Here is a 26,688-nt window from a genome sequence, read left to right as displayed (position 1 = left end):
AAGCTCCGGAATGCAGAGTTTGATGTCTGGTCCGGCGTTCCGGTGTCTTATCCGGGTCCGGTTTTTACTTAGTCCCAATAACAAATACAGAAGAATATCCTGTTAGTTTCTAACGGATCAGAGCAGAACAAAAATGTGTTGTGAACTGAATGTTAGTTTGGAAAATCTTTTATTCAAAACAACTTCGCCCCATTATATATTACACTTACCATTGCAGTTTAATCATATTAAACCATTCCTTCTACTAACTAGAGAGTTTACTAGAGAACTGCTTCTAGTTTCAATTCTTGCCAGTGATGAACAGAAAATTTGTGATCCACTGAACATTCAGGTAATTTGACTAAATAGCCAAATTGAACTGCATGTTCAGCAGATGGGAAAACAGAAGTTGAAAAACAGAAGCAAATTTAGTCCCTCTCCACAAAAATTGAACCTAAGGATAACATATAAACACAATTTTCTTCAATTAATATTTTTTTTCTATATTTCTCAACAAGCAGCTTTTGGCCTAGGGGTGCCGTGAAAAATATCCTGACACTCCAGGGTGCCTTGACTCAAAATATTTTGGGAACCACTGCACTAGAAGATACATCTGCAGCTCAATTGAACTGCAGCGATATCTACACATGTATTGGGCAACGAGTTGTCCACACACACTGGCCGATTCATCAGGACTGATATCACAACTGGGCAGGCGCCCATTGGGCAGTCAATCACTGGCAGCTCCTGCATCGGCTGTAAAGGCAGTCCGCTGACATATTGGGCAGTGTGATTCTATGCTCTTTAAGTTAACGTACTGTACTTTAAAGAACAATATTTCAAATCCAATAAAATAGAATTTACACTTATTAAACATGTCACATAGGTACCTTGTAAAATGATTTGCAGATACATCTTGTTATTGAGCATGTGTATCCAATATTATTATATATTTTATTATCCTTCTGCTCTTTGTAGCAGAATTTACTGGGAGTATTATATATAATTTTACTTCCAGATTATAATATCTCCTATTAGTAGAATACCACAGTGTCCTACTCCAAAACCATTTATTGCATATGAAATGTAATGCAAGCACACAAACAGATCAGCAGGGTATCACCAACCATCATTACCTATTGGGCATAGCATACATATTAAACATAATACAGGAACAACATAGTATCCAGTGTCTTGACGTTGTAGGATACTCAGCAACCGTGTATCACCACAACAGCCATTTGTACACAAGTTTATCAGAAGAATGTGGTCATCTACAAAGACTCATTTCTGGCAATAGAAATAAAAATACTACACATAGAGTAAATAATTGTCGGTGCCAATAAGGATGAACCAGAGAACTATTATCCCAAGGGAATAACACTGCATTTTTCATGTGCAAGAGGAGCAACCGGAAACTATGGTATGGGATTGTGTCAGTGATTTCCAATAACCAGTCTATCCAGGTCTCTCTGTGGTGTTGCTCCTCCCAAGCTCCTATTACACCCCCTCCCCCAGTACTATCACAGACCCTAGTGCTGCCAGCCTGTGGCTGCGCGCTGCTGTGCTCGGACTTTCCTGTGCATCTCATTACAGGCACTGCTGCTGCTACTACTGGGGATAAACGCTGCTGCTGTGTGTGTTCTGCTGTTACTGCGCCATACTGCAGGCAGGAGAGCAGCGCTACTACATTCCCAGGCACAGGTAAGCGGCTGCTCCCCGGGGACCCGCCACTGCTACCAGCCCAGCACATTGCACCGCTCTCTCTCTTATTATAGGGAAGTGCAATGGGCACCGGCGAGTGTTGCTGTGCTGGAATGGTGCAGGGTGTGCGGCATTACTCTTCTGCTTCTGGGTGGAGATAAGGTGTTTGGGGACTGACTGTGGTGGGCCACTGAAAGCAGAACGGCTTATACATGTGTGTGTACAGGAGGCTCTTTAACTTCCTCCACATGTGACAACTGTATTTTATAAATCTGTCCCGTGTGCAACAATCTCTATATAGATCGCAGGTGCAGGGCGACAGTGAAGTTGGTGACACTGTGACATTGCTGCACAGCAGGCAGTAAGCACAGGGCTGGTGTATGCTGATTGTGTCTTTCTCTGCACAGTCCTTCCTAACATCTAACTGAACCTGAGCCTCATTTTCAGTGTGTAGTATTTATCTGGCACTGATTTGTCCTGCAATTCATTGTATTGCGATTAAGAATTGTGTTCTTTTCTAATGGTATGTTTATGTATAGTCTTGCATTACTATGAAATCTCTGTCTGTGATTGTATGTTGGATATTTGCACTTGTCTAAAGGACAACACCCCCTTCTCCATTTGAAATGAGCCAGTAGGGCTGCAGTGCTCCCCTTTATTTCCTCGCCCACCTGATTCATTTGCTTATCTATTAGATTCCATGTCCCCTCCCACCCAGCTATTGTTTCCTTCTCTGTGAGAACCCCCTCCCCAGTCAGCATTTCTGGCATGCAGCTTTGTGATCCCTCTGCACAGCAGGGCTGTAGTGAAAGTTTGTCTAATTGTGTGACAGGGAGTGATGTGTTATTGTAGGGTGTATTTATATGTACTTTTAGTCTTCAGATGTACACCCTATTATGGCAGTGCCTGGAATCTAATTGAACTGCTATATGTTGATTGCCGCATTGACCTTCCTGTCGATATGCCTTTACTTCCCTTTCTGAAAGCAAATTTGGTCATGTAAATGCCTTAATGCAATTATGGCTTATAACAGAGCACTATCTTGTTTCCTCCTAGACTGATTGTTCCCTGTATGTGATCACCACCACATTATGCTGTTGTAGTTTGGTAAATCAGTAGTGAATATTTTAAGGTGATATTTTATAAAAGCTTAGAGACAGATATCATCTCCTGTCATTTTTTTCATTATTTTTTTTTAATTACCTGTAAAGTATAAGGCGGAAGCTGGTTGTCTGCTATTTTATCTGTTTTCTCCCTGCTTTGATAAATACCCCTCTAGTGTAGAATTTCACCAGTGTACGAATGTTCTACAGAAGTGGCTGTATTATTTTTGTGTGAAGTAACTGTGAAATAGTCCTGGTAATAAACTGTAATTGGGGCCCTCAGACCTGCACCTGTTATGTGGCCAGTGAGCTTAGCCTTTTGATCCTGTGCCATTGTAAACACATCAGGACTGTTTGTCCGGAGTTATTTATTTATTTTTTATCACAAGCAGAATATATTTTCCTCCCCTTCGTTGAAATTTCACTTTATGAACGGTTTATAAAGGCAGCACTTTAGACATTTGTGTAAAGTACATTAGTGGATATCTATACTGAAAACTCTACTGTTAAATAGCAATTTCAATTATTTACATCAACTTCAAAAACAGGGTGTTTTTCTATTGTTCTTAAGTTGTAACATACACCACCTGCTTTGTAAAAATAATCTGTTGCTTAACAAGCAGTAACTGGATCAGTTTGTATATTTCACTGTGTTTTCTAATGCACGGTACACATTACATGATGTGTGTACCAAGTGTCATTTGGGGGAGCTGTCATCAGCAAGTTCTTACTATGACGTCCTGAATGTACAACACAAGGTTATTGGAATCTGCAAAATTGATGAAAACATTGTCTAGTGTGTACCCAGCTTAAGCTAATTGCAGTAAACAAAGTTTAACATGACCCATTTGTGCAGTCACAATTTGATTTCTGACTAAAGAGGGTATTTATCAAAGTATGGAGAGAAATAAGGTAGTAACCAATGAGCTTCTTACTTTTTCATTTTACAGACTCGCACAGTGCTTTCATAAATACCCCCATAAAAATAAAACCATTACCTTGGCATGGGCAAACGTTTGGGTGCCCGGTTACCTGATATCTAGTTACACTACTGTGGAAGAAATCGCAGCCGCTGTTCGGGCATTGACTAAGCATTTTTGCAGGTTCCTTGCTTTGCATACATGACCAGTTTTCTAGCTGTTCTATCAGATTTGTTTTAAGGTGTCCAGCTCTTGAGTGGATTTCAACTGTTCCTTTTCCATTGCTTAATGATGTTTCTGTCAGTGGGAATTCCAAGCTGGAAGCATGTAAAGATTCCTTTTTATAGCCTTCTCCTGATATGTAACAGTCAATTAACTTTATATTTGTTACCCCCCAGTCAGCTGCTTACAGCAGCATGGCTGTTATGTGTAGGCACAATAAGAGGTTAGAACTAGAGTATTTATTCACTTCAGAAATGGTCTTCATCTGACTTAAGTACCAGTCAAACACACTTTGAGAACTGTAAAATATCGATACAAATGAATAACCCAGAAGAGTTTCCAGTTGTTTGCACATACTGTACCAGCTTTGCTGTTTATCATTTTTTTATAAGCAATTACAGAAGTTGTGCAGAACATGTATTCAATTTGTGTAAATATCTTTTCATTTACAGATTCTATTAAAACCTTCAATTTGAGGGGTCTACAAGCTGTGGCATCCGGCTGTAATATGCATGCAGTATACAGGCAGTTTTATACCCCTTTTACACCAGCAAGCAGTTGCACCTGGGATTTTAGACCCGGCTGCAACCCAAGTGCAACCCGGCTTGTGACCCCTTTTACACCTACCTCCCCACCCGGCATAATATTGGGTGGTGATGTCACTGGAGGCAGGGCCGTGTTCCGGCGCTGGGAGATGATTGCATTCCAGTGAATGGGTCCTGGCTCGCTTCGACCCGAGTTACCTAGTGTTCATTCTAGAGCTCGCTATCTTTGAAAACTCATGCAGTTTCTCTTCTCTGCCTGGGGTGTTGCTGTCTGCTGTGGTGCTTCTAGCACAGTGTGGTCTGTATATTCGCATTGATCTGCAAACCAGACCTGTGCTAGAAACACCACAGCAGGCAGGAAAGAGGAACTGCATGGGTTTTCAAAGATAGCGGGTGCTAGAATGAACACGATTACCCATTTATACTACACAGCAAGCCAAATGCCGGGCCTCATGACATGGACAATTTCAAAACTGGGTTTTTACGCGCTCCTGTGCAAAAAACCTGGGTTATTTACACTAGTGGAAAAGGGGTGTAGATTAACTCTTTGCGTGCCGGGGGAATTTGTCAAAATTGGGGGTGAAATCTGGCAAGTAAACCTTTTTATCAAACCCTTTGAATGCCGACGTTGCTGTGAGATACTCAAAATATCCAGTAGAATGCCAGCATCGCTCACAGTGACTTTTTCTGGGGTGCAATATTTAACTAAACTTCAATTAATTGACTCGGCTGTATTTGTATTTATTTATAAAGGTTGAGTATCCCTTATTTAAAATGCTCAGGACCATGAGCATTTTGGAGAAGGGATTTTTGCATAAAAAAAAAAAATCAAACACGAAATATCTTGAAAAACCACGGTTTTCGGAATATTTAGCAGATGTTTTAAGGATCACTCACATCTACGCTGGCACTCAAAGGATTAAATAGTTTGTTTATATAAATAGTATTGTGTTCATTTGTCAGTTTACCACATTTCTACCCTTTAGTTTATTCTACATTCATTTTATGTCTTTTTATATATAAAATTATGGTTTATGCAAGTACATTGTTGTATGGCGTTTGAATTCCTGTACACCCATATCGCCTGTGGAGAATTACTGGATAATTACTATAGAAACATAAGTCGCTCATAGAAGATTCGCCATACAGTTTCTCTATTGTTAATATTGTGTAACGTGATGAGGTAAATGATCCTCGGGGCATTTTCCTTGGATGATATTGAATATCAGAAAAAAGAAACATCCATGCTTAAACAGATACAGTACAGTTAAACACATGTTCATTTTGGCCCTATTTTTATTGCCACTCAGACAGGTGGTGAAGAATAATGTGAATTTTTATTTAATATTATTAATCAATTTTTTTTTTTATTTTTTTTATTATATATTTATTTATTTTGCTCCTACAGTACTGCACTCTTGTTTGGTCAAAAAAACGTAGACAGTTTTTTTTAGAGTAGTGCTGGTTAGTTTATGGGACTGGATTTTTTTCAGGATTTTGAAAAAAAGTTAATTCAGGCAACAAAACACCATCCCATTTCACAATGACAATTTGTTGCTACAACTATTGCACACACAGGAAATTCAATAAGTTGTAGTTTTTTTGGACAGCATATAAGTAATTTGCCCCTGACAGAGTTATTCAAATGTTTTGGACGTGACTGTATTGCTTATTGCTCCTTAATGCACTGTGTTTAGACGTGTAAAGCAGCTCAATTAGTCTAAAGTCCAGGTCCTAATAGACCAGAGTTTGGCAAAAGGCGGCCTTCCAGCTGTTGTCCAGCTACACCTCTCAGAATGTCCTGCAACAATTTCAGCATAACCGAGTAACACAACAATGGCAGAGCATGCTGAGATGTGTAGTTTTACAACAGCTGGATGGATGCTTTTTGCCCATCTCTGCTGATCAATAGTGCTGATCACTTCAGGATTGTGGGGGAGATTCTCTAAACTAAAAATGCGGTAAAACCCAGTTATCAGGGTTTTTACCTCATTTTGGGATGCTCTAAACATCCCCCACCGGGTTAACGCGACGGGGGGCATCGCCAGCAAAAGCTGTGGATGCCCCATAGAAGCCTATGGGCTTCTACCGCGACCCACCGCCACCCCGCACCGACCCCCACTGCCCCCACCCCCCCAGCTGCATCCAGGCAGCGCAGAGCTGTGCTTCCCGGACCTGTGACCTCCTCCTCCCTGGAGTTTTGCATATGATAAATCACATGCAATTTATCATATCAAGTGCCTAATCATGTGTCCCTCTCTCCTGAGGACAAGTCGGACTGATGTATGGGGGCCTTTACTGCTGCACCAAAGATCCATCTGATCTGAAGATGTCAGGTGTTTAACATAGAATTGATCCGATTTATCTGAAATAAATAGTTAAGGCCCCCATACATTAGTCCGACTTGTCCTAGGGACAAGTCGGACCTGATTTCCTCTGCAGCTCCCTGGGAGGGGGACATACGATTAGGCACTTGATGTGCCAAGTTTTGCATATGATAAATCGCTAATAGAGAGCCAGGCGTAGGGAGTCGGGCAGGCGAGGAAGCTGTTGCGGTGCCAGCGGGAGCAGGGCGCCGAGCAGTAGAAGACGCTGGCTGCAGGGCAGGGGGGGGGGGGGAGGAGGAGCAGCAGAGAACTTTAAAAAAATGCCCATACAGATGAATAGGAAGCCGTTGATTGGCTGAGACCTATCATCCAATCACTGATTGGCTGAGAGAGGTCTCAGCCAATCAATGGCTTTGTAGTACAGGTTGAGTATCCCTTATCCAAAATGCTCGGGACCAGGAGAATTTTGGATAACGGATTATTCCGTATTTCGGAATATTTTAATATTTCAATGATGTATTTTGAAGTATCTTGCATTTATGCTGTATAAACACATAATATACACACAAATATATTTTATTTGTTCAAAAAACAAGGTTTCAAAACGTGAAACAAAATGTGTGTACTATGTCAGCACTGAATTTGAATGCCAAGCAATCATTGTCTTGCACATATATAGTGCCAGTTACATATCCTGTCCCCAGTGATGCTGTTACAAATGTCCCCAGTGAGTTTTTAGCAAAAAAAAAATTTTTTTCCACATTCTGGAATGTATGGTTTTCGGAATAATTTGGATAACGGATATTCGGATACGGGATACTCGACCTGTAATTTGTATGGGAGTTTTTTTCCAAGTTCTCTGCTTCTCCCGCGGCTGCCCGGCACCCTGCTCCCGCTGGCACTTCTGAGCGCAACAGCTTCCTCGTCTGCCCTGCTCCCTCTGCTTAGCTCTCTATTAGCCGGCATCCCCTGCCCGCTGCCGTCTCCCGCACGGCTCCGGGCTGCACATAAGATTTGCTAAATCTTGTGTGCAGCCCGTCCGACCTCCGAACTCCAACCCGATGCGCATGGGACCGCACATCGGGTCGGACGGGATGTCTGAAAGTGCGATTTGGGCCGATTTCACGGCCCGATTCATCCGAATCGGGTGAAATTGTGCCCGAATTGCATAGTGTATGGGGGCCTTTAGCCCAGGTTCAGATCAGATTCCTGGGAGTGTTTAAGGGAAATCTGAAGAGATTTACAGCTTCAGGTACAGTACATCTGCATAGTGGATGGGGAGCTTTATGCTCAGATCGCTCAGCACACAGTGCTGCACCAACAATATCGCCCCATGAAGCTGATTAGAGGTGCGGGGGAAAATCTGTAATATCAGTACTACCGTAAATGGTGGCTAAGTGCACATCCGGGCAGCATGGAGATGAAGACCATCACTTCCCAATGAGATGAATTTCTCTTACGGTCTACTTTTTCTGGGAACGATTATTTAAAGAGAAAATAACATGAGTATTAAGAGTTGACTTTTAGTCAGGTATAGTAAACAATGATATATAAATACTGTTATGACCGTTCATTGTTATGTATGTGGTGTGACTCCAGCTCTATTTCATATTCGGATTGCTTCCCTAATTATTGTAGATGGTCTTTTTTGCTTCTTATCTTACAAACATAGAGTATGTGCTGCTATCATTGATCCCACTGTTTCAGGTCACTGCTTCTATTTCTGTAGCTAGCCCCTTTCCTATATCTGATAGCGGTGCACACACAGCACAATACAGTGAAGTACTGTATGGATGGGTCACGCTATATATTTGCTCCAGCTTGGAGAATTTCTAAACTACAGTATTGAATGTTTGGTACTCTTTACCTAGAAGGGCGCCCATTGCGGGCATCGCATGCCATTATAATGGCATGCGATGCGACCGATGCGATGCCCGCGATTTTACATAGAAATGCATGTTAAAATGAAAATCGCGTTGGTCGCATCGCATGCGGCCAAAAATCGCATGCGATGCGACCAACGCGATTACCGTGATTTTACATAGGGAACAATGTTAAATGGCCCAATTGACCCGATTTTACATAGGGAACAATGTTAAATGGCCCACAGACCCCAAATAGCCACCCTGAAGTGTGAAATGGCCCCCCCAATTGTTAACGTCACCCCACGATCAACGTCAACCTGAAGCGTGGCGAGCGCAGCGGTACGCGTCCTCCGACCTTTTCATACCCTTACTATCCACGTCGGCGTGGAGTTGAGAATAGAAAGTGTGGCGAGCCACCGAGCCCGAAGCGTGGCGAGCCCCGCGAGGTGACGCGGATACCTGTGAAGGTATCCGCGTCCCCTTGCAGGGCTCGCTGCGCTCGCCACGCTTCGGGCTCGGTGGCTCGCTGCGCTCGCCACACTTTCTATTGTCAACTTCACGCCGACGTAGATAGTGGGGGTATGAAAAGGTCGGAGGACGCGTACCGCCGCCCCTCGCGGGCTCGCTGCGCTCGCCACGCTTCGGGTTGACGTTGATCGTGGGGTGGCGTTAACAATTGGGGGGGCCATTTCACACTTCAGGGTGGCTATTTGGGGTCTGTGGGCCATTTAACATTGTTCCCTATGTAAAATCGGGTCAATTGGGCCATTTAACATTGTTCCCTATGTAAAATCGCGGTAATCGCGTTGGTCGCATCGCATGCGATTTTTTGGCCGCATGCGATGCGACCGACGCAATTTTTTACCTTGCGATGCCTAAGATCAAAATCGTGGGCGCCGTTCTAGGTAAAGAGTACCGAATGTTTTCTCAAAAAATGAATCGGTACCTTTAGTTGAACTAGTATCTAAAATGTACTTTTATTTATCATAAATATGCTGTAGGTTCCCACAAAAATTAACATCTCACATTTAATATCTCATTAGATTATATGCAGTGCTCCTATGCTACGTTATTATTACCCTTTATGTAAATGGTGCCACAAGGGGCTGCAGCACATACAGAGTACAGAAACTTTATTGGCAAAACAAGAAAAATGTGACCTACAGTACAAAACCTAGAAGAACATGGATAAGGTATATAAACATTGCTCCAGTAGCAGTCATACATTCCCAAAGGATTGGCAGTAGAAAGATGAAAGCACATGAATGAAGAGGGCCCTGCTTTTCAGAGTGTAATATATAAAAGGGAGAGGCAGACTGAAGGGTGATACAGAGGGGAGAGAAATGAGCATGAAACAGGGGGTTATGGGGCAACTGTGCTGAGTGATGCTAGATCGCTCAGCACACATCACTGCACAGCGATTGTGTGCTGAGGGATCTGTCAGGACCAGCGTTCTCCGGTGAGAACATTGGCCCTGAGTGGCCATCTGACTACATTTATCCTGCATGCAGGAACTTAATTGCCCTGTGAAAACGACATGTCGGCCGCGCATCTCTATGGCCCATACACACGGCGGGATGAAGGGTCAGGGATAGATTTATTATAGCAGCGCTAAAAGCACTAACACTTCTTGCTTCGCCTCAGTAGCGAGGTGAAGCAGGAGGGGAGAGCGACAAGATCTAAGATCTTGCCGCCAAAGCGGGGGAGCGCTAACTCCCCCCTCCGGCAATGCCTCCTCCAGCTGACAGCGCGTCAGTTAACACTGACGCGCTGTCTGCTGCTCCCCGGCCAGCTGGACTGCGCATGTGCGGGATCTCGCTACTCACGCGAGATCCCAGCGCAGCTCAGAGCCAGCAGCAGGGACAGCGCTGTCCCTGCTGTGGGCATAGGGCATTGCCGCCTGCAGCTGTCGAAGTCGATAGCTGCTGGTGGTGGAACGGTCAGCGATGCTGACCGTTCATAAATTAGGCAGGAGGCAGGCGCACACTACGAAATACTATTTCTACGAAATATTATTAAGCAGTATATACTCACGACAATTAAAATATGCACAAATAAAATTAAGAATATGGACACCCACAATACCAGTTATATGGATTACAAAATGGGAGAGCAGGTTAAATCAATCTAAAAGGGATCTCTAATGGTATAATATACTGATTAATAATCTTTATTTATTTTAATGTGATACCCAATTGATCAATGTGTGTTCATTTATAGTTAAAGCGCTCCACCTCTTTCTTCTTTTTTTCTACCTTTTAGAAAATGGGCTGAAATTTCCCCCTGTGTGGGCCCCATAAGTATGAGATCCCATCTGAAGTTCTGTAGAGAGGTGGATAGACCGATAAGTGGAGTGTTTCAAGTCAGCACTGTCATAATCTTGTAGGCAGGAGCTGGAGGAAGGAAGCTGTTTGGAGGAGAGCAGCATTTATTTGTGAAGGGAAGAGTGCGGGTGGGTGTAAGATATCAGAGAAGTAAATAGGACAATATTTGGTGGGAACTTTGTAAGTGAGTGTGAGCAGTTTTACTTTGGGTAATTGTGTATTGATGTGGTAGGGGCGTCAATAAAGGGTTTGTATTTGTAAGAGAGGGGAGGCACTCTTAAGGCCCCCATACACTAGTCTCAGTTGTATTAACTTGATGTGCCATTTTTCTTTACATTTAATTATCAAATGTAATAGGACTCCCAGGAAAGCTGCTGGAGGAGCTCAAGGGAAGTCAGATGCAATACATTCCTACATTGCTAAAAAGCACCCGCAATGTGCCACTGACTGTTGTACATACAATGGGTGGTATTCATTTGTTATATTGTGGCCGATCTCCCATCTAAAGTGACGGGAAATCGTGGGGCGATATTCAATTTATCTATCTTTTTGCGCTCATTATGGTCAGGTTTAGGCACAAATTTGCATATTTCAGCTCACAACGCCCAGTAATGGCGAGCTAAAATGCTGGTGAAAAACAATTGAATACCACCCATTATATCTTATGTACAGCACATCTGACCTCCGACTCGCACGGGACCGCACATTGACTTAGTGGATGTCAAACACATGTGATTTGTTCCGATTTCACTCGCTTCTGGCGGATCAGGCAGTCAAATCGGGTCAAATCACATGCGTTTGCACTAGTGTATGGGGGCCTTAAGGGGTTGATACTATTAATTGGGATGAATATCCCAGCAGTGGGCACTCTTTACGGGGGCCGTAATTTGTACAAAAGTGATCGCTGTGCCATTGAGTAGCAAGCTGTTTTGTTTTGAATTCATGCTGAAACCAGCCTGCGAAGGGTGCAAAATCAGATGCCCTTGCCAAACAATGGCACCTCGCACCCTTCGCAATTAATAGTGTTGACCCCGTAGTGCGTTTTGAAAGGAAGATGAGTGGGAAACGGCATTGAGGGACAGATTGTAATGGAGACATGAAAGCCAGAGAGGAGAAGGTTACAGTAGAGCAGTCTAGAGATCACCAGTGAGTGGATCAGGGTCTTTCCTCCATTGTGAGAGAGATAGCATGGTCCTGGAGATATTTGTGAGATGGAATGGGATATGACTATAATAGGCATAGGTACTGCTAGTGTGGTTTGAAGGACAGGAAAGAGTCAAGGATATCTCCAAGACGGCTAACGTTTGGACAATAATTAATTATGCTGTGAATAGATAAATTTGAGGGAGGTGAGGTTATTCAGGAGGGTGAAAAGTTAATCCGCTCAGTCAGTTAAATTTAGGAAATTGCTGTGACACAGACGAGGTGATGCAGAACAGCACTAAAATGCATTAATATCAAAAATTACAAATCTCCTGTGTAGATATATACAGTATTATATGTATGTGTGGTTTTTTTGGCTTGCTGTATAGGCAGTGGTCTATTTACTGCTGTATCTTAGGCAGCAGATGAAGCTTTGGTCAGTCTTTCCCATCAATGCAATAACTTTCCTTTCGGCTATATGGTCCAGTACGACTACCCCAAATACAAAATGAATTTCCTATACAAACCTTCTAATATTAATAATAGATTTTGCCACTTCCTATAAAACCATGAAGTGATGTGAAATGTGTTGTACTGCTTTTCTAAAGTTCCAGTTTATCTACAAGCAGACCATGATGAAACGGGTCCTTTCATGTGCAGCAATTTATGAGGGCTGCTAAAGGCCTCTTACACAGCTGAAACGTATTTCCTGTGTTGCTTCTGCTGTATATAAGTGTTACCAAACTGTAGCTTGCAAATGCTGTGGTTTTGCTTTTTATAGTAGTTGTGATTAGCCATTCTTTACCATCAAAGTTCGTGTAGAATTTTAGTTTGTCTGCATGAAGAAACTGGGTGAATTAAGCCCCCCCCCCCCCCCCCCCCCAAAAAAAACATGGCATTTGTAATGTCTTATTAATTTGTGTACATATGTCTTCTAACACCATAAGGTTTATTGCTGCCTTTTATTTAAAAGGTTAGTAACTAGTGCTTTTGTATTAAACTTGAGTTGTGTAGGTGAAGCAATAAGGCATAAAAAAAAGGGATTTTGTATTGGAATATCTGTCTACACTTTCAGTGCTTCAGTTCCTACCCACTGAGAAGCATCATTGGCATAACTATAGTCCCAGGTTTAACAATATCCATGCTTAAGCACAGGTGACTTTAGCATACATGAGTCTGTTTGATAATGCCTTCAGTGCACAAGCACCTGGACTGTGTTAGTACTTTGAGTGTCGATTTTAGGAAACTGTTTTTGGCACCAGCAGATGCATCCATTGGAGCTATTCAATTGTCTCTCTGTTTAGACATGATCTTGCTACAACCTGAGATGGCGAGCTGAAATGGCTTTGTGACTGACGCCCATTACTTGGGTCAGGTTTAGCTGCTTTTGGCTAAACCTGACCTCTGGGCACCATATGAACAATAAGAAAAAAAAACTAGATGGCTCCTACAAAAATTTTGCATGCAAATAAAATCTGATTCATTTTAAAGCGAGGTTTGTAGTAGGATGAAAGAGGAACTGGTTCATTTTGTAGCCATTTGGATAGCCAAGCAAAACTGATCCGTATGGACACATCCAGGGAAAGAATTCTAGGGCCAAAAGTAAAACTTTAACCTCCTATTTTTAAACCATACAATGGGGTTTATTCTAGTTCATTCTTTCTGACAAAATCCTTCTTAGATGGACAAAACCATGTGCACTGCAGGGGGCAGATGTAACATGTGCAGAGAGAATTAGATTTGGGTGAGTTATTTTGTTTCTGTGCAGGGAAAATACTGACTGCATGATTTTACACTTCAATATAGATCTCACTTTGAAGAAAAACCCCACCCAAATCGAATTCTTTCTGCACAAGTTACATCTGCCCCACCCGCAGTGCACATGGTTTTGTCCATCTAAGAACGATTTTGTCAGAAAGAACGAACTAGAATAACCCCCAATGTGAGAAAAAGTATCGTCATTTTCACACAGGCCACCTAGCAGGTTTTATTTATGGCGCGGGCGGACAGTTCTCCGTAATTGTAGTGTGGTCCGCGTGTGCTCGTCCTGCTGCTGGACAGGAAGCTGAGTGTTATCAGTGCTGCGAGTTGTATTAGCGCGTGGAATCCATCATGTTTTTCATGCACTGAGCGTATCCGGGACAGCAGGAAAGTTGAGGGGCAGAGCTTACTGCGGAAAAAGTAAATTTTGAACTTACATTTTTAAACAAACAATACAATGTGCAATTGTAAATGAACAATTTGTTAGAAGTGGAGAACTTAATCTTTAAAATGGTACCTCATTTATCGAGTTAGGTTGAATAAGAATGGAGAATAAGGGATTGAGACCAGAAATCACCTTCTAGAAATGATATATATGATGATTCTGGTTCTATTGTTTCCTCATGTTATGCAATGCATGGGGAAATGCATAATTCAAGTGGGGAGGTATGTGACTTCCCCACGCAGTAATTAACATTGATTTGTAAACCAGCAATACAATGTGCAATTGTAAATTAACAATTCTTCAGAAGAGGAGAACATAACCAAAATCAATAAATGAGGTACCATTTGAAAGATTAAGTATGAAGGGAGAAAAAGGGAGCATCACGAAAATTCACCTTTTAGAAAAATTCATATGATTGATTTCTCACCCCCTTATTGCCTGTCATTTTGTAATGGAGATTGGGTGTGATATAACCATTGAATTATTCCCGATAGCAGGTATGTCCAAACTGTGGCCCTCCAGCTGTTGTGAAACTACATGTCCCATCATGCTTTGCCACAATTTTGCTGTTAGGGAATGCTAAAACTATGGCAAAGCATGCTGGGAGGTGTATTTTCACAACAGCTGGAGAGCCACAGTTTGGACATACCTGCCCTATAGATTATATTTAATGTTTGCGGAAAAGTAGGTGTCGTACTAAAGGTCCATACACATTGCGTGACTATGCCCAGCATGTATGGACAGCGATGATAGCATTCATCGCTGGGGGGAAAGCTGCTAAGTGCATACACACTGAGCGCCTTTCCCCCGGAACCGACGGAGGGGGGAGGACTGCTTTGCATAGCGCAACGCTATGGAAAGTTGTCCTCAAATGCTCATCTGCTGGTATAACCAGCAGATGAGCGGCTTTCCCATCGATGATGCAGCAGCGCTCACCGCTCATCGCGGGGCATACACACTGTGGTGCTTTGAGCTGAAAGCCGCTCAAACCTGCTGTTTTGAGCGACTTTCTGCTCAAAGTCGCCCAGTGTGTATGGGCCTTTAGACAACTCTGAGGCCAGGTGCAAAAAGATCTATTTATTGTATGGTGTTAGAGTTTTCAAAAAAATGTTTTCATGACTTCAAAACAGGAGTCACATGGGCACATCTTTATGCCTCTGGAAGACTGGTTTTCATGTAGACAAGTAGGAAGAATTACAGGATTTTTTATTTATTTTTTGTTCTGGACCCCGAGTGGTGCTCCAACACCCAGTGCAGTGACCTAAATCATGCATAGGGGGGCATACTTATGGACCCTCTCTCAAAGGAGAAAGGCCCCATTAATCCCCTGACCCCTCTCAGCCAAAAGGCCCAAGAGGGGAGAATAGGGATCAATGGGTCCTCCTCGCCGAAGCTCAGAGTGACCCTCAACCCATGGAAGGGTTAGGGCGGGTGGGTTCTCCTTGCCGAAGCTTGGAGAGACCCTCAGTAGGCTTCCTTCTGCCTTTTGGTTCGGAGTCGCCCTCGGGGACCGCAGCTCTCTCCCCGAAGGAGAGAGCTTTTGGTACGTGGGTAGCCAATAAGGGTCATACACACAGCCCAGAAAAATGTGACCAAAACAAACGAAAAACGTGAAAAGTGACAAACGTGAGAGGGAAAGAAATAAATAAGAATAGAGACCCCAGCCAAAAGGCTGGGGTGGGGGTGTCAAAAATTGTCCTACCCCAGCCAAAAGGCCCAGTTAGGTGTTAACCTAAAGGGAGAGTGTGCAGTGCAGGTGCCATACTAGTGCATGGTGCCAAGGCTCACCAGTGCAGGGTTCAGGCACCCCCGAGTTTCCCCTGGGAGCACAGTGCAAACTTGGGCTCCAGGCAGCTGGCCAATCAGCATCCAACCAAGTGTTTCTCAGCTCCAGCTAGGGTGTTTTCCAGCCCCTGGCATAGGAATAGTTACTCCACTCGGATTTTCCATCTGATGGGCAGGTTCAAATTGAGCAAAATTTGATTGGTTAGCTCTTCTGTTGAGTCCCTGAACTCGGACTGAACCTCGCGTCTTATGGAATTGCGAGTCATCCTGAGAAGATCCAGGGTTGCGTGCTAGAAAAAACTCCATTGATTCCGCAGTTTACACAGAATCAGAGCATTTCCGTGAGCGAACGTTTTCATGACCATTTGAATACCTCTGTGTGGTTCATGCTTGCTCACATGCATTATACAGCACTGAGAACAAACTGAAGGAAGATGTATGAGCTATACCTTGCTCTTATAACCATGGCGAACATTTCTTCAGTTTTAACAAAGTTTTTGATGTATGAAATCAAACACTATTTTAGAAGTAACTATATTTTATTTTAGTAACCAATAACCGCACACAAACTGTTTAATTGACTCATCCCTCTTAAGTCCCTTAATTTTAAAACTGTTTAAATCTGTATAGCGTGCCTCTTGGTTGCTTTGGCTTGCCCTTGCATGACACTGCTTCCCAGCTCATCGCTTGATCTGTTACGGAGTTTTTTTTTTAAATCTATTTCTCTATTTGTTAGCAAGGTTGCATATCTTTATAATTTATGTATTTTTTTAATTAACATTTAAAGTAAAAAAAAAAATCCAACTAAGTTATTTATCTCACAATTTTTTGCTCTCAGAGCTTTAATAAATACCCCCATGTGAAACATTGCTATGTATTAGAAACCTTGATCAACCATGTTTTAATGCTTCATACACACTATGCGATAAAGGCAGACAACATTATCATTAACAGTTTCCCTTGAACTCCCCGGAGCTACAGAATGAACGATATAGTGCATAAACGGTGAATGATTTCAAACGATAGTTTGCGTTACCAGTGACCATCTTGTTTTATGTAAAAATTAGGTACTTATGAGTTATCTGGGCGCCCGATTTTTTGATTGTATGCCTTAAGTTAAGGCATACAATCAGATGCGATGCGATATCGCATCGCATCGCATGCGACCATCGGATGCGATGACCCGATTTTTCCATAGGAATCAATGTTAAAATGGACTGAGTCCATTTTAACATGGAATTCAATGGGAAAAGGGGTCCTTTTCATACCCCTACTATCCAAGTGGGCATGGAGTTGGATATAAACCTGTGGCGAGCGTAGCGAGCCACCGAGCCCGAAGCGTGGCGAGCGAAGCGAGCCCCGCGAGGGGACGGTATTCTGTGTCCCCTCGCGGGGCTCGCTGCGCTCGCCACGCTTCGGGCTCGGTGGCTCGCTACGCTCGCCACAGGTTTATATCCAACTCCATGCCCACTTGGATAGTAGGGGTATGAAAAGGACCCCTTTTCCCATTGAATTCCATGTTAAAATGGACTCAGTCCATTTTAACATTGATTCCTATGGAAAAATCGGGTCATCGCATCGCATCGCATCCGATGGTCGCATGCGATGCGATGTGCCCGATCCGGCCCGATTTAGAAATCGGGCGCCCAGTTAACTCACAAGTACCAAAAATTAATTTTTAGCACACTCTAACGCACTGAAAGATATGCACCTAGTCATAAACAGCATTAGCAACATTTTACTGCATGTACATATGAGAAAGTGGGTTGATTTTTCTTTTGTATGCACTACAACAACATTAACAATATAAAATTTATTAGGCTTTGATTTTATATATATATATATATATATATATATATATATATATATATATATATATATATATATATATATATATATATATATATATATATATATATATATATTTATATTTATTTATTTATTTATTTTTTTTTTTTTTTTTTTAATTGAGACCTCATATATAAATAATACAGTGAACATGTGGTTTCACTATACAGGTTGAGTGTCCCTTATCCGAAATGCTCGGGACCACGAGCATTTCGCATAAGGGATTTTTCAGTTTTTTTGGAATATATATATATATATATATATATATTTTCCAATAATCCCAAGGTATGGGATAATAAACGGCACTCAGAGATTCGCAACTTTTGAAAACACTTGTATTAGGAAATCACAAGTAGGGCATCACAGGTGACGTTTCGGGGTATCAACTCCTTCTTCAGACCCTCCTACAGCAAATAACCCACAAGAAAATAACACATTTTATACCTTACCCATAGCTGACACGCTGCGCAGCGTCTTCCCGCCGCGTCATCTGCTCCCGGAAGTCATCAGCACACACTTCCGTCTCGGGACGCCCTGGACGTTGCTAGGCAACGTTCGGCTTGCGTTCCATTAGACAGGAAGTGTCAGCCCGACATCACAGGCAGTAAGACGAGCGGCTTGGTGACCACAGCACAAACGTGCCAGCCGGGGACAAAATACAAATATAAACAAATAAAGGCTGGCGTCCATATAACCAGAGGCAGTGTGACACTTACAGAGCGGCACCATCGTAGATTAGTCCTATACACTCACCATACAGGAGTGACCGGCGTCCAATCATGATGTGCGTCACGGATCACCAGAACCTAAATAAAAAGAAAAATATAAAAATACATAAAAAGAGAGAAAACAAGGCATACAATAGGATGAGCAATATACAATATAACAATACATATACATAATAGATAATATTCATATCAAACTATTCAGGTTAATCTTCTCATTGAGACCACCAGGATGGATGGTACCCAACCTGAAGATCCACCTGGATTCAAGTAGAAGTAACTGTTTGGCTCTATTGCCACCACGCATCGATTCAGGCACATGGTCAATCATGAAGTACTTCAGGGAACTTAAGGGGTGACCCATGTTCTTAAAATGACGGGCTACAGGTTGATCAATCTCCCTACCCTTGATGGATAGGTTGATTGCCAACCGATGCAGCCCCATTCTCTCCCTGAAGGTCCTGGTGGTTTGCCCTACATAATACAGATTGCAGGGACAGTAAATGACATAAACCACATGTGTGGATTTACAGTGAAGGACATGCCTAATGTCATACTGTTTTGTGGAGTGCGGATGTTTAAAAGTACTACATTTGATAATGTGATCACAGGTGGCACAGGATAGACAGCTATAGCAGCCCGGGGGTTTGAAGGTGGTATTTAAAGGTTTTGGGACACCTCGGCCAGTAATATCAGTATGCATCAACCGATCCTTCAAATTAGCACCCCTCTTGAATGCTGCTAATGGCCTAAGTGAACGAAGACCAGGCAAATCCTGGTCGGTCTTAACTATAGGCCAAAGTGCATTGGTTGCATGTCTAATTACAGGGCTAGCAGTGGAGAACATACTGGTCCATGGTAGGACCGATGTAGTACTTCTGTCCTTTGCAACAAAAAGTTGAGCTCTGGGGAGACCAAGGACTTTTTGTTTTTGCTCCTCCAGAGTCCCAGGGTCATATCCTCTCTGGATGAATTTGAGAATAAGCTCATCCAACCTGGTTTCTAGGCTCCCTCTGTCACTCATGATACGCGAAATGCGCATCATCTGCGACAGAGGTAAGCCACGTTTAAGTGCAATGGGATGATGGCTAGTAGCCATAAGAAATGTGTTCTTTTCCACATCTTTTGAATACACATCAGTGCTAATCATGCCATTTTCAACCTTGATAGTGACATCAAGGTAGTTAGCTGTAAAAGTACTCCATGTCGCTGTATATCGAATTGTCGACACAATGGAGTTGACATGATTTATCAAATCCTGCAATCTCTCCTCACCTCCGGTCCACAAAATAAAAATATCATCTATATAACGAGTATATAGAAGGTACTCGCTAACACCAGGGCAGTTAAGGAAACTCCTCTCCTCCTCGACGAACATAAAAATATTCGCAAACGAGGGGGCCACGGCAGAGCCCATGGCACACCCCCGCTGTTGCAAATAATATGCTCCGTCGAAGAGGAAGTAGTTACGCTTAAGGGTGAGACTAAGCAACTGAATAAACAATTGATGGTCGAACAACTGAGGGTCAAGGTATTGATTAATAAAATTGGATGCAGCCTCCAACCCTCCCTCATGAGGGATAGAGGTATAGAGGCTGCATACATCCAAACACACCATTAGAGTCCCAGGAGGGACAGTACCAACCCTTTGAAGCAACAATAGGAAACTGGTAGTATCTTTTAAGAAAGATTCTTTAAGCGGCAAGAGTGGTTGCAATAGGGAGTCCAGCAATTGGGCCACTGGTTGGTATAACGAGTCACAGGCCGCAATGATGGGCCTTCCTGGAGGGTGCTCTCGGCTCTTATGCACCTTAGGTAAGGAATATAAGGCCGGGACCTTAGGCCATTCAGAAAACATGGCACTAAACAATTTAGATGACAATTTACCACTCTTAACCGCCTCCGATAGAATATGCTTCAGTTCCAGTTGATATTGCTTGGTAGGGTTAAGGCGTAATTTGCAATATACCTCAGTGTCAGAAAGTTGTCCATAAAGTTCCTGACGGTAGTCCTGAATGTCCATGATAACAATGGCCCCGCCTTTGTCGGCGGGTCTTATGACGATATCCTCATAACTGCTGAGAGATTTCAGTGCCTGTATTTCAGCAGACGTCAAATTTTTGTGTATCTTCGCAGGTGCAAGAGAAAACTTGGTCACGGACTTATCTAGCAGGCGGCCAAAAGTCCGGATAGAGGGATTTTGAGAGGGGGGATCAAAAGTAGATTTTGATCTGCTCATCAGAAATTTATCGAGTGGACCATCGCAAGCTTGCTGGGGATGTGCTTGAAAAAATTCTTTAAGTCTCATTTTTCGTAATAATTTGTGGTGATCTAATTTCCACAGGAATGGATCATGGGAGTTAGTGGGGACGTAGGACAAGCCCTTATTCAGGACTTGAACTTCAGTAGTGGTCAGGGTACGTTGGGAAAGGTTCACCACTACAGTCTCCGATTGTCCACCCGGCGTCCCGGATTTCGGATTTATATATATATATATATATATATTTTTTAACATACTTACCTGGTTCCACGGCAGCCTTGAGGATCTTCTTCAGCTGTCCCAGGGGTGCATTGCGCAAGTTTGCAGGCGTGCCGGTGATGTCACCAGCACACCCGCGCAATGCACTCCTGGGACCACTGAAGAAGATCCTGAAGGCCACCGTCGTATTCCGCATCCGCTCGCCACGCTTCAGGCTCGGTGGCTCGCTGCACTCGCCACACTTTCTATTCTCAACTCCACGCCGACGTGGATAGTGGGGGTATGAAAAGGTCGGAGGACGCGTACCGCCGCCCCTCGCGGGCTCGCTTTGCTCGCCACGCTTCGGGTTCACGTTGATCGTTGGGTGGCTGTTGGGGGGTGGCTATTTGGGGTCTGTGGGCCATTTAACATTGTTCCCTATGTAAAATCGGGTCAATTGGGCCATTTAACATTGTTCCCTATGTAAAATCTGTAATCGCATCGGTCGCATCGCATGCGATTTTTTTTGGCCGCATGCGATGCGACCGACGCGATTTACATTTTACCATGCATTTCTATGTAAAATCATGGCTATCGCATCGGTCGCCATTATAATGGCATGCGATGTACATGCAATGCCCGCAATGGGCGCCCTTCTAGGAAACAAGTACCCATTAGTTTTCTATAAATCGTTTTCACCGATGCTGTATTCCCCCCAGGAGAAAAAATCTGCACTGTGATTGAATAGAGTGAATCTAATTTGCCTTAAAAATTGGAGAAAATTGTTGATTTTGTTCACCTGATGAAAATCCTGCACAGATTGAATACCCTAAAGGCCCCCATACACTTATCCGATTTGGACCGATTTTGTCTGATTCTGACGGATCGGGATGAAAAAATCGGCCCAAATCTGATGCTTGATACCTCATCCAACCCGATGCTCGGTCCCGTGCGCATTGGTTCGGACCCTACAGATTGAACCTGCTGCAGGTTCAATCTATCGGACCACTCAGCGGCACATTGCGGGTGCTTTTTAGCACCTGCAATGTATCTGGTCTGATTCTGAGGTGTGTGCCAGCGGTACCGCACCGCTGGCACATACTTTTCTGCGTGTTTTACCTCTGAGCGGCGGGTGCTGAATGGCAGCTAGTGGAGATGAGCAGTGGGACTTGCACGCCGGGCAGCGGCATGTATTCGAATTTTGAAAAAAAAAAAAAGCCAAATGACTAACTGGCCTCTGAATGGCTGAGTGCTCTCTCTCAGTCAATCAGAGGCCGGCCATTCATTTGACACAGTTTTAAAAAATTCTAATGCCCGCCCCACTGCTCCTCACTGCAGATCAGCACCCGCTGCCCGCCCCACTGCTCCTCACCGCCCACTGCAGTTCCCCGGTTACATGTGATAATTCGCATCACTTGTCCTTAGGACAAGTCGGCCTATGGGGGCCAGAAGTGTGTCCAGAATGTACGGATCAATCAAAAACCAATTTCCCATATTTGCCCCATATATATTTCCGGCTTTCTACTGTCTATTTTTTTTAATCTCTAAAATTCTAAATGAATCCCTGAAGCATATGGGGCATATCCAGTTTGGTGTCAGTTTACTAATTTTTTCCCAATGCTGGTGCAAAAAAGGAGGTCAGTGGCCACAGAATTTTATTTTTATTTTTTTTATTTACTTATATAAAAAATTTTTTTTTTATGTATGAGCCATGTCAGTGTGGCATCTTCACTCAGCATGGAGCCTGCAAATTAAAGTCAGAAGTAATTGCTCATATATTTTACATGTGGTGAAATCTAATTACAAGTTTCAGGTTCCCTTGCTGAACAGGCACTTTTTATCCTGTGAGGTGCTTTTTAAATATTGATGATTTAAAGTACAGAGCTTGTTGAGACAGATTACACTTTCATTGCTGTTATTCAGAGGAAATGCCAGCGTAACTATTTTCCTGCACTTACACCTGTGCTTATGCTGCAGTTTTTATATTTTACTGTTGAACTCCGGTTTACCGCTAAGCAAATGCCGAATGACCATTTAAATTGGCCAAACTATCTGTGCCTACTCAAAATCATGAGGTATAAGGAAGACTTATTTGTATGTCTGTAATAACTACATGGTTAAGATTTCTCCTAGATATTGTAAATAATATGCAGCCCAGTTATCATATGATGGAGGCTGGTCAGAGGAAGAATCTTAGTACATACTGTTTTCAGAATCATACATCATACATCATACATTATATTTTTTTCATTCTCATCCCATATATCAAAAGTTGGTTTCATTTTCTTGTTGCCTTATACTTATATGCTGTTTTTTTTTAGGTATTTAAGAGGATGTGCAGATTGCCCATTGCCACCACATTAATTGCAACCTGGTTTTGTAGTCTTCTAGGTAAAGTCTGAGCTGACTGGTATAATGAGTATTTTAAGAACGCCATGTCTGATGTATAGAGCAATGAAGGGAATCTATAGGAGCAATCGGCAAAGGACACTGGTCTAGCATGAGTCACCTTGTAAATGGCTAATCTAATTTATGTAACATCTGGAGTGTAATTGAATCTGTCCCCCATGCTCAAAATACATTTCCCTGTAATTCAATTATTTAATGATGCAGGTATTAAGAAATCCAAGCAGCCATATCATTCTACAGTGCAGGGGATTATCTTGGGTTGGTATGTGTTCTTACAGTACATGATTCTTCAGTGAATCTTTGTGACCAAAGTACCTGATGCAATACAATGGGCAACTGGCAATGTACAATGCAATACACAATTCAGCGTAGGTGTGAAGGTGACTAGTGTGAAAACATGTGCGCGTTGTCATGTCCTGTGCTTGTACAACCCCCTCTGTGCATGTACCTCCATGAATCAAAATGTAATGCTTTCATATATACCAACACCTACAATGGATACTCTTTTTTGTCTCCTGTATCAAGCAGTGTGCCATAAATTGGGTGGTGACACTCCAAACCCCCCCCCCCCCCCTTTTTATATTTTATTTTTTTACTTTCCATTTGTATGCTGCATGCTTGCATTCTGATAACCCTCAGTGTGCAGTGCTGCTTTTCTATATTGCTTTAAAAAGAGAAAAAGGGATTATGAAGGAACCCTCTGATTCAAGACCAGGTTACGCTGTTTATGAAGGTGCGGCTGGGCTGAGCCTACATACTTTATCTGAGCAATGCTTTCTAGCAATGTCTGCCAACTGTTACGCTGGTTACTCATTACACAATGTCAAACAATTTGATGGAATCACTCACATTGTCCGGTGCGTGCACACTGATTGTGCGCTCCTGCGAGTTGTTTGTCACATCTTCAGGTACATTGTGGATGCAGCTCAATCTTATGCTATCCCCACTGATTTTTGTCACATCCCTGTGTGTACACACTACCTATATTTATACCTGATATATTGCTAACCACCTAATGATGCGCTATGCTGTATATTGAGTAGATTTTAAGATCACACAGGGCGGGATATATTAAAATACATCGCCGCCCTTCCGCCGCGATGCTGCCGCATATGTACTAACATATGTGGCTGGCATCGCGGTGCGGTGACGGAGGCCCCCCGCGATACCTGTACACTGGTGTGCGGGGGGTCTCCGTCACCTCCCTGCTGCCACGCTCTCCCCTCACGCCGGAAACAGCTATGCATGCTGTCCCCGGCGCTTCCTCCTCCCCCCTGCAGCCGGAAGGATGTCCGGCTGCTTCACTAGGGGGAGGCAGGGCTTACCTTCCGTGGTCCAGGAGGACCCATCAGGAAGGTAAGCCAGAGGGGGGGTCGGTGAGGCGGCGGGTTTGCGTCAGCGTCGGCGGGCGGTGAAAAGAAGCCCATAGGCTTCTATAGGGTATCGCCACCCAAAGGTGACGATACCCTTCAGTGCGGTATCATTTTTGATACATTGTAAAATGCGGTAAAACCGGGGTTTTACCGCATTTTCCATTTGATACATCTCGCCCACAGACTGTACGCACTATATTGTTCTGGATGTGCAAGGAAAATCATTGACATTGCTTTAGTACTATTCATCTTACTTTTTCTTTTTTCTTTCTGTTCTTTGCAATTTATTTTTAACTAGACAGTGTTATTTCCATAATGGGCAAAGACAAAGGAAATGTTAGGTCTTGTATTTCTATAACTGTTAACCGTGTATACCAATTTTTTTTTTTTCTGTTCCTAAATTAGTAACTTTAGGGCATGTGTACTTTTACTCTCTCACTCTGTACATCAAATTCATTGTATGATTGCCACACTGGGTACAATGGGCCATATTTTTTTTAACTAATTACATTTATTTAATTGATCATTACACAAACACAACTGTCGCAGAAGGAAGTTGTAAAGTTAGTGATATTTGTTGGCTAGTGAGCTGGCAACATGTCTAAAGGGGCGTACACACGGATAGATTTGGCAAAAGATCTGGGTGTTCCCAACCGATTGAAATGACCAATCACTCAAATTGTTCCGTGTGTATGAACGATATCAAAGACGATGCGCGTACCCGCCGGTCATTGGTAGAGGTTGTTGATCTTTCCTGCATGCCGAAAGATCAGCGACCAATCATTAGCGATATTTACCAATCGTTTCATCTATATGCACGATGAACAATTTGGAAAAGCTGATTGACTGGCTCCTACTCCCCTCCACCATCATTAAAGATTGATCGTTTATGTGCTATCATTTGTACAATCGTTCATTATTTGACACCAAATCTTTGTGCAGGAGTTCAGAGGAAATCATTAGCAAGATTGACTCGTTTGACACCTCTATCCGTGTGTACGTGCCTTTAGAAGTGTACATGGGGGCACACCATTTAGATGAGATTAACTACTTTTATGAATCATAACTAGGACAGGAAGGGAAACTTGGAAGTAAGTATTCCTTTTATTTAGAAGTCATCTGACTGTGCTGATTGTAGCAAACCTGATCAATAACTGCCACATAGGGCTGTTTTTTCTTTCTCTCCCTTTTGCAGTGTCTAATGGGCCTTACACATGGAGCGATATTCAGGGATTTTACATGATTTCACTAGGTATGGATCGTAGTGTCGACAAGAGGAAGGTTGACATGCATCAAGGTCAACATGTCTGAAGGTCGACTTGGGGTTAGGTTGACAGGGTCATTGGGTCGACATGGGGGTTTTCACTTTTGTTATCCCGAATGTCGACAGTCGACATGAACACTATTTTTTTTCTCCCACCGTACCTTAGTGGATGGTAGGGCATGAAATACCACCGGTCGGCACGCGTCTGCAGAAAAAGAAAAACCCCATGTGGACCTAACCCCATGTGGACCTAACCCCATGTCGACCTTCCTCTTGTCGACCTAGTGAACTTATACCCTTTTACTAAATTGCTCAGAAAATGCCTGAATATAACTGTGTGTGTAGGAGACAGAGCAATGTAAATGCATGGTCCCGTCGGTCTGTATCTGTCGCCAATGCTCTGGAGTATGTGTGCACTGTATAATTAACTAGTAATAAATATATGTAAGGTTTCATGGAGTGTCACAATGCCTTTGGTCTATTCATCT

General features: G+C 43.0%; 1 protein-coding gene across 1 annotated transcript in view; it reads left to right on the top strand.

The window, feature by feature from the left end:
• Positions 1-1,465: 1,465 nt before the first annotated feature.
• Positions 1,466-26,688, top strand: part of SEMA4D (semaphorin 4D) — a 77,749-nt gene continuing 52,526 nt past the window's right edge. Inside the window, exon 1 of the mRNA XM_083187519.1 lies at positions 1,466-1,683. The gene's annotated coding sequence lies outside the window, so the exon portion shown is untranslated. The remainder of the gene's footprint in view (positions 1,684-26,688) is intronic.

Source organism: Crinia signifera, chromosome 1 (genome assembly GCF_055691185.1).
Source record: "Crinia signifera chromosome 1, ASM5569118v1, whole genome shotgun sequence".
NCBI classification, from domain to species: Eukaryota; Metazoa; Chordata; class Amphibia; order Anura; family Myobatrachidae; genus Crinia; species Crinia signifera.
This window is presented reverse-complemented; position numbering and strand designations above follow the sequence as displayed.